Source organism: Phyllobates terribilis, unplaced genomic scaffold (genome assembly GCF_046119375.1).
Source record: "Phyllobates terribilis strain yellow unplaced genomic scaffold, ASM4611937v1 Scaffold_36__1_contigs__length_13169755, whole genome shotgun sequence".
NCBI lineage: Eukaryota > Metazoa > Chordata > Amphibia > Anura > Dendrobatidae > Phyllobates > Phyllobates terribilis.
Genome location: NW_027362796.1, coordinates 7,039,115 through 7,058,349, shown reverse-complemented (window position 1 = coordinate 7,058,349; position 19,235 = coordinate 7,039,115). Strand labels below are relative to the sequence as shown.

Sequence of the window (19,235 nt, the reverse complement as noted above, 5' to 3'; positions counted from 1 at the left end):
ATTAACGCATTGTACTCCACTCCTTCCGCTAAGGTTTTGACGTCTAGTTTCCTCTCTGAATCCTTCCTCATAACAAATGGGACACGGCAGGGCTGCCCTTTATCTCCAGTCATATTTGCTTTATGTATGGAGCCCTTGGCTGAAAAGATTAGAAATAACTCAGAGATTTCGGGCATCTCGGTGGGAGGGTCCTCCCACAAAATCAGTCTATATGCAGACGATGTGGTTATCCTGTGCACTGATCTGGACAGGTCCTTCTCTGCCATTATGTCCGATCTCAAAACGTTTACAAACATCTCGTATTATAAACTGAATGCAGCTAAGACTGTTGTCCTGCCGATTCTTGTTCCTTTGTCACTTAGGCAAAGACTGGAAGGGGCATACCCTTTTCAGTGGGCGCAGGAAGGAATGACGTATTTGGGTATCACCTTAACCCTTTCAAAACAATTGGTGGAAGTAAATTTTACTAGACTGATAAATACGGTGCGGGAGGAGCTGGCGGTATTACAAAACGTTGTTGCATCATGGATAGCCAGGATAAATATTTTTAAAATGAAAGTCCTTCCAAAAATGTTATACTATTTTAGGTGTATCCCAATTAAAATCCTTTCTAAAATCATAAATACCCTTCAAAGACTGGTTAATAATTACGTTTGGGACAATAGGAGACCGAGGGTGTCTGGTAGACTTCTGTATTATCCATATGACATGGGAGGGATGGGCATGCCCAATCTCATAGCCTACTATAGAGCGGCGGTCTTGACGGGAATCAGGGACTGGTGGAACATGGACAGCGGCCACAAATGGTTGCAAATAGAGTCCTTACTTGCCCGAAACCATTTTACCAGATTGATATTGGAGACAGAAGTAGTGAAGCGAAGCACTATGGTCGCCGTGTTACCAATATCGGAGGCTACTATGCATTGTTGGAGGAATTTGGCATCCAAACTGCTGTTACTCCCCAGGACTAAGATCTCTTTACGAGCTCTAGAATATCATATTCCATATATTAACCTTCAACGTTGGGTGTCAGCTGGAGTTCAATCGCTATCAGTCCTGTTGGAGGACAATGTAATAATTCCTTTTGATAAACTAGTTATGAGATTCCCGGACCTACAGCCCTTGTTTTAGCAGTATTTGCAAATAAGGCATTTACTCCACTCTACACAGACATCCCCCTTTTTTTAAGGATAAAAGAGCTATGGGTTATTTTCTCCACTCTAAGACCGGTTCTAAGGGGGTTTCTATACTTTATAGGGCTCTAAACGACCCAGATCTGGACGATAAATTGACGTATATGACTCGCTGGGAACGGGATCAAAGAATTTCTACGGACCCTCAGGACTGGCGGGATGGTTTGTATGAGGTCCAGCGAGTTTCGTCGTGTTTAAAACACCTAAAGCAGCTTAAAAAGATGCACATGAGATGGTACTACTACCCGGCACAGATGGTACACTTCGGGTCTGAATCATCATCTTTATGTTGGAGAGGATGCAATGGGGAAGGCTCGTTGGGCCACATGTGGTGGTTTTGTCCAAAACTTCAATCACTATGGAGGGCATTGGATAGTTTGATATGGGATGTACTGGGGACTCACCTGGAGATAACATTTAGTATGGGAATACTTCATATAGGATTAATGGATGTCCCCTGGGAAATTAGAGGAATTTTGTCACATATTGATCGCAGTTAGATCAGCTATCGTGGCTAAATGGAAAGGAGTGGGCATCCCTACGGTTGGGGAGATAGTGACCAGACTCAACACGAACTGTCAATATGAAAGGGCTCTGGTACACACACTCAAGGCAAAGAAGAAAACTGATAAAATATGGGAACCTTGGTTAAACAGCCCATTGTCATTACATGGGGAACGTTGAGGAAGCGGGATATTTTGTGCGCCGTTCTGAGTTTGGGTGACACGCGGGACGATTCTGGGCCCCTCTCCCTACCTTGCACCTCCGATCTTGCAATACAGCAAAATATGAGCCATGCGACATTCACAGCACTTACGGATATAAATTATTTCTCACAACCATCTAATATATGGGGAATTTAATGTAATTAATCCATTCTTTTTTCTTTTGTTTTCTTTTATGTATATGTATTTTCTTTTTGTTTTGTTTTTGTGCTGTTCATTTTGTGTATTTTGTGGGCCCAGAGGTTGGGGCACAGTTTTGGGCATCTGTTAGCTCTATAGATTGTATGTTCTGATTTTTGTGCAAAATTCAATAAACACATTGTTTAAAAAAAATAAAATAATGGTTGCCCAATAGCATGGCCCAGTAGTACAAGCTATACCCATAATCATTGCGAGCTGTGTATGGGGGTGGAATAGCACATGTCATCCACAGTGTGCGGGTCACCCTGATACGCACCGTCGGAAATGACAAGCGCGATTGAAACCCATGACCGGAACTGACGCGGCCTGTAGAAGATGAGCAGTCACGGCGTGCGATCACCATGGAACGCAGCAACGGAAGCAATATACAGCTGCATAGGCCACATAGCCGGTGACAGGACGCAAGTGGTAAGTATAATAAAAATGGGAACTTGCACAGAGAGGAGGTGAGAGACAAGGAAAAATGGTTAAGGAACGCACAATATGTTATATAGAATACAGAGGTGATAGACAATTAAATTAATAAATCTTCAAGAAAAAATGGGATCAGGGAAAAGATGACAAAAAAATATACAAAGAACCTATACATAATATTGAAGACCATAATAATTATCGCACAGTATGAAAAACAAATATATATATATATATATATATCCTGTATATAGTCATAATCACAGTATAAGACACATCGCAAAAAACAAGAACTAAACTGTGTAAAAAAAAACAAGCACACTTGTCATATCAAGAAGATGAAGGAAGAGAGTAAATTGGATAAAGTGTCCGCCGGACACTCTCACCGGATTTATATCAGTACTGATATGGAAAGGAAAAACAAAACTATTTCCCATAAAAACCTGTAAACAAAAGATTTTCATTAATGCCCATAGGGAAAACACAATTAACTTTGTAGATCCAGCGGGATTTGAGCCAAGGCAGGGTCTGAGCGACATCCTCCCCACGGATATTGGAAGAGACCCTACCACAGTCGTCCCCCTTCAATCTGCAACGATGTTTCAGCAAAAACTGCATGGCCATTGTGGAAAGAGTCTTCCCTGATTCAAGATCAACCTCTGCCAGGGCAATATTGGAAAAGTGTTGCGGTATCCTTTTCTGTAACTCTTGTGAGGTTTGGCCTACATACACCAGTGGACAAGGACAAATCAACGCATAGACCACATTTGCAGATCGACAATTGATATAATATTTTAGCAAAAACTGCTTGTGATCTTCTGAAAGTAGTTATCATTAGATGCAAGCCAGGGTGTCTGTTTCTGTGCTGCATGTATACCAACTTAAACCAAGCTCAAATTCTGTGTTTTTTCTTTGTATTTTTTGCATTCTGGGCAAGCCAGGGTGTGGCCTATTAACAAAGCATACAGTCTAGATCACGTGAAGTCATTATCGGACTTTACTCCTCTTTGGTCAGACCTCATCTGGAATACTGTGTACAGTTTTGGGCACCACATTTTAAAAAAGACATAGACAAACTGGAGCAAGTTCAGAGAAGAGCGACCAGAATGGTGACTGGTCTGCAAACCATGTCCTATGAGGAACGGTTGCAGGATTTGGGAATGTTTAGCTTGAAAAAAAGAAGACTGAGAGGAGACTTAATAGCGGTCTACAAATATCTCAAGGGCTGTCACATTGTAGAAGGATCATCTTTGTTCTCATTTGCACAAGGAAAGACAAGAAGCAATGGGATGAAACTGAATGGGAGGAGACACACATTAGATATTAGAAAAAACTTTTTGACAGTGAGGGTGATCAATGAGAGGTGGTGAGCTCCCCTTGAATGGACGTCTTTAAACAGAGGCTGGACAGATATCTGTCTGAAATGATTTAGTAAATCCTGCTTTGAGCAGGGGGTTGGACCAGATGACCCAGGAGGTCCCCTCCAACTCTACCATTCTATGATTCTATGGCCTCCCTTCCTAGAGCTAGATAATACATTAAAAGATTCTCTAGGCTGGTGTCCACAGTACAGGACCCAGTCCTTTGTCTGCACTTATTCACACACTGAAGTCAACTTTGACACATGGTAAGGTTTTTAACCCCTTTACCCCCGAGGGTGGTTTGCATGTTAATGCCCGGGCCAATTTTTACAATTGTAACCACTGTCATTTTATGAAGTAATTACGCTGGAACGCTTCAACGGATCCCGCTGATTCTGAGATTGTTTTTTCATGACATATTGTACTTCATGATTGTGGTAAAATTTCTTCGATATCACTTGCGTTTATTTGTGAAAAAAAAGGAAATTTGGCAAAAATTTTGAAAATAGTTAATAAATAACATTTCCCACATGTCTACTTTACATCGGCACAATTTTGGAACCAATTTTTTTTTTTAATAGGAAGCTATAAGGGTTAAAAGATGACCAGCGATTTCTCATTTTTCCAACAAAATTTACAAAACCATTTTTTTGGGGACCATGTCACATTTGAAGTCATTTTGAGGGGTCTTTATGACAGAAAATAGCCAAAAGTGACACCATTCTAAAAACTGCACTCCTCAAGGTGCTCAAAACCACATTCAAGAAGTTTATTAACCCTTCAGGTGCTTCACAAGAATTTTTGGAATGTGGAAGAAAAAAATTAACATTTAGCTTTTTTCACAAAAATGTTACTTTAGACCCAATTTTTTTATTTTTGCAGGGGTATCAGGAAAAAATGGACCCCAAAATTTGTTGTGTAATTTCCCCTGAGCACGCCAATACCCCATATGTTGGGGGAAAACCACTGTTTTGGCACACGGCAGGGCTCGGAAGAGAAGGAGCGCCATTTGACTTTTGAACGTGAAATTTGCTTGAATAATTAGCGGACGCTATGTTGCATTTGGAGAGCCCCTGATGTGCCCAAACAGTGGAATCCCCCACAAGTGACATTTTGGAAATTAGACCCCTCAGGGAACTTATCTAGATGTGTGATGAGCACCTTGAACCCCCAAGTGCTTTGCAGAAGTTTATAACATGGAGCCGTGAAAATAAAAAATCTAACTTTTTCCACAAAAAATAATGATTTAGCCACAATTTTTTTATTTTAACAAGGGTAAGGGGAGAAAATGGACCCCAAAAACTGTTGTGCAATTTCTCCTGAGTATGCCAATATCCCATATGTGGGGAAAATACAGTGTTTGGGCGCACGGCAGAATTCAGAAGGGAAGGAGCACTGTGTGACTTTTTGAACGCAAAATTGGCTGGAATTGAGAGCAGACGCCATGTCGCGTTTGGAGAGCCCCTGATGTGCCTAAACAGTGGAAACCCCATCACAAGTGACCCCATTTTGGAAACTACACCCCTCAAGGATTTTATCAAGGGGTATAGTGAACATTTTGAATGTAGAGGTATGACACAGAAATTGATAACATTAGGTCATCATATTGAATAAGTTGTCATTCGTCTTGAGCGCAAGTGCTCGCTACTTGAGTTTGCATCAGATACACGGGTATGCACCATGTATCGCGTGTGCTCGAGTGACATGCTTGAGTCCCCGCTCGCATGTTTCATGGTTATTAGACATCCAAAAAAAAAACATGCTCGTGCATGGCAGGCAATCCCCGCAAGTTTTTTTGGGCCACAAAGCATATGGTGCAGAGACTCGAGCATGTCACTTGAGCGCCCGCGATACTCAGTGCATACCCGAGCGCCCGATGCAAACTCAAGTAGCGAGCACTTGCGCTCAACTCTAGTCGCCATATCGTCATCTTTTTTTTTTACTTTTGAAAAAAATCCCTAGCCCAACCCTAACCCTAACACAACCCTAACCCTAACACAACCCTAACCCTAACCCTAGAGTTTATTTTTTACGCCGTTCCTTGTGCGGTATAAGTGATTAGACGACTTTATTCTTCGGGTCGGTGCGATTACAGAGATACCAGATTCATATTGGGTTTTTATGACTGACAGCTGTCACACACTGAAAGACGCATTTTTTTGCAAAACCTAGTTTTTGCATCGCCATATTTTGAGAGCTATAATTTTTCCATATTTTGGCAGACAGTCATGTGATGGCTTGTTTTTTGCGGGATGACTTGACGTTTTTATTGGTGCCATTTTCAGGCACATGACATTTTTTTGATCGCTTTCTATTCCGATTTTTGGGAGGCAGAATAAACAAAAAACAGCAATTCCAGAATTTTTTTATGGGATTTTTTTTATGCTGTTCCGCGTGTGGTAAAATTAATAAGGCAGCTTTATTCTTCGGGTCAGTACGTTTACAGCAGTACCACATTTATATTGTTTTTCTATGTTTTGGCGCTTTTACACAATAAAAACTATTTTATAGAAAAAATTATTTTTTAGCATAGGTTTATTCTGAGAGCTATAACTTTTTTATTTTTCGGCTGATGGAGCTGTATGGTGGCTTGTTTTTTGCGGGACGAGATGACGTTTTCAGTGGTACCATTTTTATTTATATTTGTCTTTTTGATCACGTGTTATTTCAATTTTTGTTTGGCGGTATGATGATAAAGCATTGTTTTTTGCTTCGTTTTTTATTTCTTTTTTTTACCATGCTCACTAAAGGGGTTAACTAGCGGGACATTTTTATAGGTCAGGTCGTTCCGGATGTGGCGATACCAAATATGTGGACTTTTATTGTTTTTTGTTTTTTTTTCATAATAATATTTATTGATGGGTACATTATATTTTTATTTTTTGTGGATTTTTTTTTTACTTTTTTTTTTTATATTTTTACAAAAAAAATTTTTTATTTTTTTTATTTTTTAACACTTTTTGGACTTTTATTTTGTGTCCCACTCTGGGACTTTCATTTTTTTTATTCTGATCGCCTGTATAGCACAGGAATGCAGCACCATCCCTGTGCTATACAGGCTGTCAGTGCTGCACAGGGAGAAGATAGTTTGGTCATGCACTGTGCATGACCAAACAATCTTCCTGCTGTCTGGTGACCCGGATGTTGTCATGACGACAGCGGGTTGCCATGGTAACATCTGGGAAGCCGCTGCAGACAGCGCTGGAGGAGGTGAGTATTGCGATCACCTCCCCTTGCCACCGCAATGGTGCGATCACAGCATTGAGGGGGTTAATGTGCCGGGAGCGGTGCGGGACCGCTCCCTGCACATAGTACCGGGTGTCAGCTAACACTTGGCGGAGATCGTCCCTCACCGCTTATGTGCGGGCGCGATTGCCATATGACATAATAGTACGTTATTGGTCTAATCGGCCCAGGTCACCAAAACTTACTATTAGGTCATACGTCAGAAAGGGGTTAATATTAGACAGAGTAGAACGGGTTCACCTTGTCGTGGTGGGATAGTTTTCATGCTATTTTTGATGAAATACAGTGTTACAAAGAACCCTATTTTATTTAAATGCACTTTTGCTTTTTATTCATTTATAGCAGGGTTTATGTTCATTTTGCTTCTTGTAGTTTTTTTATTGGATGGAAGCTATTGCCGTTTGATGAAAGTTGTTACCATTAGATGAAAGTTGTTGTTGCCATTAGATGGAAAAAGTTGTTGCCATTAGATGGAAGTTGTAGTTGTTACCGTTAGATGGAAATTGTTGCTGCTGTTGCTGAACGATTGATGTTGTTGTTGCCGTTAGATGGAAGTAGTTGTTGCCATTAGATTCAAGTTGTTGTTGCCGTTAGATTGAAGTTGTTTGTTGTTGTCATTAGATGAGGAAGTTCTTGCCGTTAGATGAAAGTAGTTGTCATTAGATGGAAGCCAGGGTGTGCGTTTCTGTGCTGCATGTATACCAACTTAAACCAAGCTCAAATTCTGTGTTTTTTCTTTGGATTGTTTGCATTCTGGGCAAGCCAGGGTGTGGCCTCCCTTCCTAGAGCTATATAATACATTAAAAGCTTCCCTAGGCTGATGTTCACAGTTCAGGACCCAGTCTTTTGTCTGCGCTTATTCACACACGGAAGTCAACTTTGACACATGATAAGGTTTTTAATATTAGACAGAGTATAATGGGTTCACCTTGTCGTGGTGGGATAGTTTTCATGCTATTTTTGATGAAAAACAGTGTTCCGAAAAACCCTATTTTATTTAAATGCACTTTTGCTTTTTATTCATTTATAGCAGGATTTATGTTCATTTTGCTTCTTGTAGTTTTTTTTATTACATGGAAGCTGTTGCCGTTAGATGAAAGTTGTTGCCATTATATGAAAGAAGTTGTTGCCATTAGATGGAAGTTGTTACTGTTAGATGGACATTGTTGTTGTTGCCGTTAGATGGACATTGTTGTTGTTGCCATTAGATGAAAACTGCTGTTGTCGTTAGATGGAAGTTGTTGTTGCTGTTCCTGACCAATTGACGTTGTTGTTGCCGTTAGATGGACGTTGTTGTTGTTGCTAGTTGGAAGTTGTTGCCATTAGATGGACGTTGATGTTGTTGCCATTAGATGGAAGTTGTTAACGTTAGATGGACATTGTTGTTGTTGCCGTTAGATGGACATTGTTGTTGTTGTCATTAGATGGACATTGTTGTTGTTGCCTTTAGATGAAAACTGCTGTTGTCGTTAGATGGAAGTTGTTGTTGCTGTTCCTGAACAATTGACGTTGTTGTTGCCATTAGATGGACGTTGTTGTTGTCGCTAGTTGGAAGTTGTTGCCATTAGATGGACGTTGATGTTGTTGCCTTTAGATGGAAGTTTTTCTTGCCGTTAGATGGAAGTTATTGTTTTTGCCGTTAGATGGGAGTTGTTGTTGTTTCAGTTAGATGGAAGTTGTTGTTGTTGTCGTTAGATGGAATTTGTTGTTGCCAGATGTATGTACAATCTTTTGGAGATATAACAAACAATAAAATTAAATTGCATTTTTTGCATGAAATAAGTATTTGATACATTAGAAAAACAGAACTTAATATCTGGCACAGAAACCTTTGTTTGCAATTACAGAGGTCAGGCGTTTCCTGTAGTTCTTGACCAAGTTTGCACACAATGCAGCAGGGATCTTGGCCCACTCCTCCATACAGATCTTCTCCAGATCTTTCAAGTTTCGGAGCTATCACTGGGCAACATTGAGTTTCAGCTCCCTCCAAAGATTTTTTATTGGGTTCAGGTCTGGAGACTGGCTAGGACTCCAGGACCTTGAAATTTTTTTTCACGGAGCCACTCCTTAGTAGCCCTGACTGTGTATTTTGGGTCATTGTCATCTTGGAAGACCCAGCCACGAGCCGTCTTCAATGTTTTTACTGAGGGAAGGAGGTTGTTGGCCAAAATCTTGTGATACATGACCCCATCCATCCTCTCCTCAATACGGTGCAGTTGTCCTGTCCCTTTTGCAGAGAAGATCCCTCAAAGTACACTGCTCAAAAAAATAAAGGGAACACTCAAATAACACATCCTAGATCTGAATGAATGAAATATTCTCATTGAATACTTTGTTCTGTACAAAGTTGAATGTGCTGACAACAAAATCACACAAAAATCATCAATGGAAATCAAATTTATTAACCAATGGAGGCCTGGATTTGGAGTCACCCCCAAAATTAAAGTGGAAAAACACACTACAGGCTGATCCAACTTTGATGTAATGTCCTTAAAACAAGTCAAAATGAGGCTCAGTAAAGTGTGTGGGCTCCACATGCCTGTATGACCTCCCTACAACGCCTGGGCATGCTCCTGATGAGGTCGCGGATGGTCTCCTGTGAGATCTCCTCCCAGACCTGGACTAAAGCATCTGCCAACTCCTGGACAGTCTGTGGTGCAACGTGATGTTGGTGGATGGAGCGAGACATGATGTCCCAGATGTGTTCAATCAGATTCAGGTCTGGGGAACGGGCGGGCCATGCCATGGCTTCAATGACTTCATCTTGCAGGGACTGCTGACACACTCCAGCCACATGAGGTCTGGCATTGTCCTGCATTAGGAGGAGCCCAGGGCCAACCGCACCAGCATATGATCTCACAAGGGTTCTGAGGATCTCATCTCGGTACCTAATGGCAGTCAGGCTACCTCTGGCGAGCACATGGAGGGCTGTGCGGCCCTCCAAAGAAACGCCACCCCACACCATTACTGACCCACTGCCAAACCGGTCATGCTGAAGGATGTTGCAGGTAGCAGATTGCTCTCCATGGCGTCTCCAGATTCTGTCAAGTCTGTCACATGTGCTCAGCGTGAACCTGCTTTCATCTGTGAAGAGCACAGGGCACCAGTGCTGACTTTGCTAGTCCTGGTGTTCTGTGGCAAATGCCAAGCGTCCTGCACGGTGTTGGGCTGTGAACACAACCCCCATCTGTGGACGTCGGGCCCTCATACCACCCTCATGGAGTCGGTTTCTAACCATTTGTGCAGACACATGCACATTTGTGGCCTGCTGGAGGTCATTTTGCAGGGCTCTGGCAGTGCTCCTCCTGTTCCTCCTTGCACAAAGGCGGAGGTAGTGGTCCTACTGCTGGGTTGTTGCCCTCCTACAGCCCCATCCACATCTCCTGGTGTACTGGCCTGTCTCCTGGTAGTGCCTCCAGCCTCTGGACACTACGCTGACAGACACAGCAAACCTTCTTGCCACAGCTCGCACTGATGTGCCATCCTGGAGGAGATCCCACAGGAGACCATCCGCAACCTCATCAGGAGCATGCCCAGGCATTGTAGGGAGGTCATACAGGCATGTGGAGGCCACACACAATACTGAGCCTCATTTTGACTTGTTTTAAGGACATTACATCAAAGTTGGATCAGCCTGTAGTGTGTTTTTCCACTTTAATTTTGGGGGTTACTCCAAATCCAGGCCTCCATTGGTTAATAAATTTGATTTCCATTGATGATTTTTGTGTGATTTTGTTGTCAGCACATTCAACTTTGTACAGAGCAAAGTATTCAATGAGAATATTTCATTCATTCAGATCTAGGATGTGTTATTTGAGTGTTCCCTTTATTTTTTAGAGCAGTGTATAATGTTTTCTCAACCATGCTTCATGGTTGGGATGGTTTTCTTGGCGTTGTACTCATCCTTCTTCTTCCTCCAAGTACGGCGAGTTCTATTTTGGTCTCATCTGACCACATGACCTTCTCTCATACCTCCTCTGTATCATAAAGAAGGTCATTGACGAAATTCAAACAGGATATGTGCTGGTGTGAGCAGAGGGACCTTGCATGCCCTGCAGGATTTTAATCCATGACGCTAAAATTTTACACTGTGGTCCCAGCTCACTTCAGGTCATTGACCAGGTCCTCCTGTGTAGTTCTGGGCTGATACCTGACCTTTCCCAGAAATCATCGTTACCCCACGAGGCGAGATCCTGCATGGAGGCCCAGATTGAGGAAGATTGACAGTCATCTTGTGTTTTTTCCATTCTCTAATAATTGTGCCAATAGTTGTCTTCTCACCAAGCATCTTACCTATTGTTCTGTAGCCCATTCCAGCCTTGTGCAAGACTACAATTTTGTCTCTGGTGTCCTAAACAGCTCTTTGGTCTTTGCCATTGTGGAGAGGTTGGAGTGTGATTGATTGAGTGTGTGGACAAGTGTCTTTTATACAAGTAACGAGTTAAAACAGGTGCAGTTAATACAGGTAATGAGTGCAGAGTAGGAGGCTTCTTATAGAAAAACTAACAGGTCTGTGAGAGCCAGAATAATTCTTGCTGGTCAGATGGTGATCAAATACTTATTTCATGCAATCAAATGCAATTTCATTATTTAAAAATCATACAATGTGATTCTGTTTTTTCTGTTTAGATTCTGTCTGTCACAGTTGAAGTGTTAGATAAAGTGGGTGAGGTTTTTTTTAGAAAAAAGACATCCATCCATCCTTGGCAAATACTTACTAATGATAGTTTTTATTAGATTATATTCTCTACTGAAAATAGTGACAAAAACTGTTTTTTTATACGTTCACTAAATTTGCATTTTTCTTAATACACTCTTTGCGACTTTTACTTTGCACTATAATCGTTGCTCTATTTAGGGTCCAGTTTTTATATCCCCTTTTACGCAATCTATAGCAAATTATGCTCCTTTCTTTTATAAATTGATCCTCCTCTGTACAATTTCTTTTGGCCCGAATCATCTCGTCTATGAGAACATTAGTTGTAATATGTCTGGGATGACAAGAATTTGCCCTTAATATTGTATTCCCTGATGTTTCCTCACCATTGTTTTTTGTTTTTACCGCTCTCAAATCTCAATCGACCCTTAATAACAATTCCAAAAAAAACAGCTCATCTGTGCTCCATTTATAGGTAAAAAGACAAATGACACGGTTCTGATTGAAATAGTTCCCCAGGTGTGGCATGGCCGACACTCCAGATGACCAGATGATGAGACAGAGGAGTAAGGAGCAGATCAGAGATTCATACAACAGAGAAGACAATAATCCATTAAATGTATCAAAACATTTTTTACAAAAACATGGGAGCAATGTAAAAGGATTAGAATTTTATGGTTTAGAGAAAATGAACCCCTTACCTAGAGGAGGAGATGGAAGACGTGCCCTCCCTAACAGAGAGACATACTGGATACTGGCGCTAGATGCGTCCTGTCCACGGGACTTGAAGAAGAAAACCAAATTGATTCTGCATTCTTAAATATCAGGTATTGATATAGGTATGGATGATAGAATTGTTTTTTTATTTGTTTCTTGAGAATTCTATGTAACTTACATTTGATGTTGTTAGCCCCATGATGTTATGGGACACGGTGTGCGGAGGGTGTGTCCTCTAGCGGGGTTTTTAAGCGATGGAATTATTTAGTTATATCAACAGATATTGGAATAATAATCGTTTCCACAATTGGATGTGTTTAAATAAAATGTTCCTGTGCTGAGATAATCTTATAAATGTGCCCCTGCTGTGTACTGTGCAATGGCTGCGTCTGACCGTACAGGAACATACTCTGATCATACCACATTTCTGGGGCGGAGGGGGGTGAGGACTATACAGACATTACAGCAGAGGATCACAAATGATTCTTTCTTTGAAGTAAAACTTTGTTTGACAACAGGCAGGGAAATGTTTTACCTCACAAAAAGAATGAGCTGTGATCCCCTGCTGTGCTACCTGTATCCTCTTTTGCCTCCTCCCCAGTCCAGGAGCTGTGGTATGATCAGACCATGTTCCTGTACAGTCAGACACAGCCATTACACAGTACACAGCAGGGGCACATTTATAAGATTATCTCAGCACAGGAACATTTTATTTAAACACATCCAATTGTGGAAATTATTATTATTCCAAGATGCATTGATTAAAATTAACTTTAGTTCCTGAGGAAACCCCTTTTAATGATATGCTCGTGCTCTGGGGCTGGACTGTAGGCGGGTCTTAACTTATGCTCTAGGCCAGATCAGCAAGAAAAGACCTGCCCCAGGCTGCCTCGAAGCACAAGTATGTTCCTGATAATAGAGACAGACAGCCAGAGAGAGAGAGAGACAGACAGCCAGAGAGAGAGAGAGACAGACAGCCAGAGAGAGAGAGAGACAATCAGAGAGAGAGACAACCAGACAGCCAGCCAGAGAGAGAGACAGCCAGAGACAGCCAGCCAGAGAGAGACAGCCAGCCAGAGAGAGCCAGAGACAGAGATCCAATGAGAGAGCGAGACAGCCAGCCAGAGAGAGACAGCCAGCCAGAAAGAGAGCCAGCCAGCCAGAAAGAGAGCCAGCCAGCCAGAGAGAGAGACAGACTGCCAGAGAGAGAGACAGACTGCCAGAGAGAGTGAGACAGCCAGCCAGAGAGAGACAGACAGCCAGAGAGAGAGAGAGACAGACAGCCAGAGAGAGAGAGACAGACAGCCAGAGAGAGAGAGACAGACAGCCAGAGAGAGAGAGAGAGAGAGAGAGACAGCCAGAGCGAGACAGACAGCCAGAGAGAGCGAGACAGACAGCCAGAGAGAGCGAGACAGACAGCCAGAGAGCGAGACAGACAGCCAGAGAGAGAGAGACAGACAGCCAGAGAGAGCCAGAGACAGAGATCCAATGAGAGAGCGAGACAGCTAGCCAGAGAGAGCCAGCCAGAGAGAGACATCCAGAGAGAAAGAGACAGTCAGCCAGAGAGCTTCAAAAACAATTCACCACAGTGACTGGTATAACAAAAAATGGTAAGTAAAGCGACTGTTTTCCAACGTTTCGACCCAAGCCTGGGTATTTTTCAAAATCGCAATACTAGGTTAAGTCGTCATTTAATCTGGCTGTAATACTGGTATCCTGAATAGAGCATAAGGCCATAGAGGAATGGTATGTAAGTAGGCAGTGGTGAAAGTAGCTGTCAATGATTGGGTAGCCTGGTAGCACCAGCAGGGCATATGACGTCAGGCATCTGGAGTATCGTGTTCAAGGGCACGCTGTGCACTGGCTGAGGTGGATTGGTACCTTCCTCTCCTGCTCTGCACCCATCAGTTAGATAAGTGTGGTGTGGAAGATCGAGAGCAGTTCTATTAGTGATCAGGAAGGACACTGTCCAGTAGCGTAGCTACCGGGAAGGGGCAGAGGCACCCACCCAGAGTTACGCTATGCTTAGGTATATTGGAGCACTGTGCACTCTGATATAGTTAAGCCAGGGCTGCACAGCAAGCGACTCGCCGCCGGCTCCCTACTCCTTGAGCTCAGCTGTATTTACGTCTCTTAGAAGTGAAATGTGTTTTCGTTGTAATATCTGCAGACGAATGTTGACTGGAGAAGTCGTCATGTCGGTCTGGGCCAGATGGAAAAGATGGGAAAATTAATGACTCCACCAGAAAGAACTTCAGCTGTAAGTTACTATATACAGTATAACTGTACTGTGATTATTTGTATGTTCTGCAGCACTGGTATCTACCATGAAGTGGTCACCATATGGTGATACTATAAGTGTTGGTGTAGAGATTCATTTTCAGAGCGTTCATCTCCTGAGGATTCTCTATACCCACGATCAGAGGGCACCACCATAGTTGTACCCACGATTACCTGGTTAGAGCCCACTCAGATGTTTCGCCCCCCCTGAGCTGAAACCCTAGCTATGCCTCTGACACTGTCTCATTGTTCTCCTCTGTCACGGGAAGCTGCCTCCAGTCTATAAGATGCACTCACTTTTTAGCAAGATTTTTTCTAGCTAAAAGTGTGTCTTATAGTCCAAAAAATACAGTAAGTTCCAAAGTAATTTCACTTTCTCATTTGATTATACAACTGTCTGTTATATGTTTTTGTACAATTTGTCAGTAACATATATAGTTTCTCTCCGTCTGAATTATTTTTGATGGTCAACAAAATACAATTTTCCAGTAATTTATTTTTCACACTCTAGGTATGATAACGACTTCTCTCTGTGTGGGATTTTTGATATTTTTGATGTTTAAAAGGGATGTCCATTACTTGGACAACCCCTTCTCATTCCTCAGGTTTGGTTCTGTTAAATTAAAAACAATTATGCAAACCTCTTATGCTGATGCGGTTCCAGCGGTGTCGGCGCTTGCGTTCCCAGGGTTCATGTGAGCTTGTTAAGTCATGTGAGCCCTGCGCTGATGTCACTTTCCCCAACTTCGGACAAATCAAACATTAAAAAGAAGTCAAACAGCAGCCGCAGCCCTGACTTCTGGTTGTTGTTCAATACATCCGAAGGCAGAGACAGTGAAGCTGGCACTGATTAGGACCAGGGCTCGCGAGATGTAACAACCTCATGTGAGCCTTAGGAACTTGAGTCCCAATACCGCTGGAACATTGCCGACATAGGAGGAGCATATGAGTGTTTTCATATTAACAAGGCCAAACATGAGGAATGACAAGGGGTTGTCCTTGTAGTGGACAACCCCTTTATGACGATACAATTTTCGGTTAAAAGACTTCCAACATTCTGAACATGAATAAGGCTTCTTCCCTGTGTGACTTTTCTGAGGTTTAGTAACAGCTGATTTCTGTGAAAAATATTTCCCACATTAAGAACATGAAAAAGGCTTCTCCCCTGTATGAACTGTTTGGTGACTAAGAAAAGATGATTTCTTCACAAAACATTTTCCATATTCTGAACAGGAAAAGAAAACTTATCCCGTGTGAGTTCTCTGGTGGCCATCAAGATGCTCTTTACGGTTAAAAGATTTCCCACAGCTTGAACACGAAAAAGGCTTTTCTCCAGTGTGAGTTCTCTGATGTCTGGTAAGGCTTGATTTATCTGCAAAACATTTTCCACATTCTGAACATGAAAAAGGCTTCTCCCCTGTGTGAGTTCTCTGGTGCTTAACCAAATCTGATTTCTGGTTACAACGTTTCCCACATTCTGAGCATGAAAAAGGCTTCTCCCCTGTGTGGGTTGTCTGGTGGCTATCAAGATGCGCTTTCCGGATAAAACATTTCCCACATTTTGAACATGAAAAAGGCTTCTCCCCTGTGTGAGTTCTTTGGTGATTAACAAGATTCCATTTCTTGTTAAAACATTTCCCACATTCTAAACAGGAAAATGGCTTCTCCAATGTGTGAGTTCTCTGGTAACTAACAAGATCTGATTTCTGGTTAAAATATTTCAAGCACTTGGAATAAGAAAATCTATTCTCCGCTGTGTTAATTTTTTGATGTATAAGAAAAGACTTTTTGTGTGGAAAACTATTTCCATATTCTGAACATGAAAATGGCTTCTTTGCTTTAGGAGCAGTTTGTTTTTTAATGCTTATTTTGTGACTTTCATTTTCATTAGTAGTCGGTAATGAATCAGAAGACAGGGCCTGTTTCATAGGATCAGATGACAGATCTTTGCTGTGAAGGGATGATGGTAAATCTGGAGTAATGGCATTCACTTCAATTGTATCCTGTGGGATCTCAAGATCATCTGATTTAAAAATTAAAGATGTCAGCTGTCCCTCTGATCTCCTGGTACAGTCATCTGCCAAGAAGAAAACCAATTATTATTTTTGAATAAAATATCCTCAAATTTTTTATTTTTGAAATTTCTACTTAAAATGTATGTAAAAATCGCAAGTTATGTAAAAAAATTAATTACTGACCAAGACAATGACAGTACACAGTCTAATAGAAAACATCATAGGATGAACCAGTAGAGCGTGGTGTCCAACTGTTTGGTGGCTTTTTATTCCATATTTGGGAGACAGAATGAACAAACAATGTTATGTAGGCGAAAATAATATCAATAAAAACTTCTATTCATTCTGCAAAAAAACAAGTCTCCACTCAGGTCCATCATCTGTCAAAGGTTTCCACATTATTAGTGGCTCAAAGACTCTTGAAAAGTAACATGGCTTCCATAAACCAATCCAGCAATATCCACTCTCCCAAAGTCAGATCTCCCCCTCACTTCTGTGCCTTGCAGTACGCCCAAACCACATTTAGCCTCCATGTATTTGACATTACTATAGTGAGAAGAACCCACTTAATTGATGGTGTGTGTCTCCTGGAGCACAATCTGGGCACTATGTGTTGGGTAATGAAATTATATATTTGCAATTTTCACTCTCCATCATCCCCTGCGTGCTAATTTCTGGAAAGTGTTGGCGGAGTCAAAATAGTCACTATTCCTAGAGATTAATTCACTGAGGGGTATAATTTCCAAAATAGAGTCACATTATGGGGATTTCTACTGTTCGGGTTTTCTGCCATTTTCTCATATTATGAAAATAGTGTCTCCCATCTTCTCTGGACTCAGCTCCTGCAACTTCTGCTGCTGTCACCAAGCGCCACCTTATTCATTGTGCAGGTGGCACTGGTAATGGAGGAGACATCGGAACCAGAAGCTCTGGGTGGTGCAGGCTCTGTCCAGCCACTAAGATTAGGGTGCATGCGACCAGTAGTACCATCCAGTCTGGCAGTATGGGTGTGTGTGCTGTCCAGCTGGAGTAATCTGCTCCCTACTTGGGTCAATTAGAAAGCACAGCACCCTACTAAAGCTCAAAATAAATTGCCGGAAGCTGCCAGATACAGCCTTGTTCTCCTCTAGTTCAGTCCTCTGTGCTCAGCTCCTGGCTTGTTTATTTTTTTCCCATTGTGACCCTGGCCTTTTTGCTGACTACTCTTACTGACTACTGTTGTGTCTTCTGATTTTGTATTTTCTCTGCCCTCCTGGTTCTGACCAGGTTACCTGACTATTCTTCTTGCCATCTCACACCACAGAACAGCAGGTAACACTGTGGCCCAAGTCTAGGGGTTTCTAAGTAAGTCCAGATCCATGTAGAAGGGATAAAGGGTAATGGGAAAAACTGAGTACATACAATAACACATCTCCAGAAATTATCAAACTCAACAGTCTCCATCAGTAAGTAGTGAGTAACTAGTGGTGAAACCTCTCTGGGGTAATTAGAGTATGGGGCTCGATGGCTCTTCTCAATCTAAACTATTGTAAGGGACAATATTTTCTATCAGATGAGTTATAAGAAGAAATATTAGACATTTAAAGAGAACTTTTTATAATAGTGCAGAGATGAGGTGTCTTAAATTTAGACCTCGGGCATTTGGAAGAGGCAATGGAGATATTTTTTTTAAAAGACTACCAGGGAGTTAGACTCACATACATGAGGCAGGCCGACCCCATGAGTTGCACTCATTTATGGTGGACCATTGGAGCTACTATGAGTCCTGACCAGAAGAATAGAGAAAGTATTAGTGCCCCCATTTCAGGAGAGATTGTGCAGTAATCTGAACTCCTTAGGATTGAAAACATAATGGAATTTATGACGGAGTAAATCCATGAAACCAGGGCTGGAGCCAACACATCTCCTGCAGGCGTGAATAAATGTATATTACAGCCATCAGCCACGCACAGCTTAGAGATATATCATGGCACAGGTGTAATGTTTTTATGTTGTTTATCGCAATCCTGTTTGAAGTTAGTTGGTTTTAAAAGAAATTGAAAAATTAGAAAAATTCACACTTGGCCCTCACTGCACATTTAATGTTGTCGATCATAAAAGTGAAGTTTTGTAGGGACCATATGAGCACATTCAGCATCACAGAAGGGAGAGAAGGTAGAGTTATCCAATAAGATATCAGGGTTCTAGGAAGCCAACAGCATCATTACCCTCCACCTTTTCTTACAGACCAATCATATTAGTTTTTTTCAAGTGATTTTCTAATTTGTCAGCACATTCTACATACGCTGTCATTTTACTTTGTAGTTTACAGACTTGAGCCGGTAACGGTCAGCATCTTCTAATTTAGGTAGGTGGATCCTCCAGGTTGTAAATTATATAGAAAATGGCTTTCAATGTTCAAAGTCATTTGAACAGTTTTGGGTGGAGGA

At 41.8% G+C, this 19,235-nt stretch overlaps 1 protein-coding gene across 8 annotated transcripts in view; it reads right to left on the bottom strand.

The window, feature by feature from the left end:
• LOC141182801 (uncharacterized) overlaps positions 1 to 19,235 on the bottom strand; it is a 228,216-nt gene that overhangs the window by 119,348 nt on the left and 89,633 nt on the right. The window lies entirely within an intron of this gene.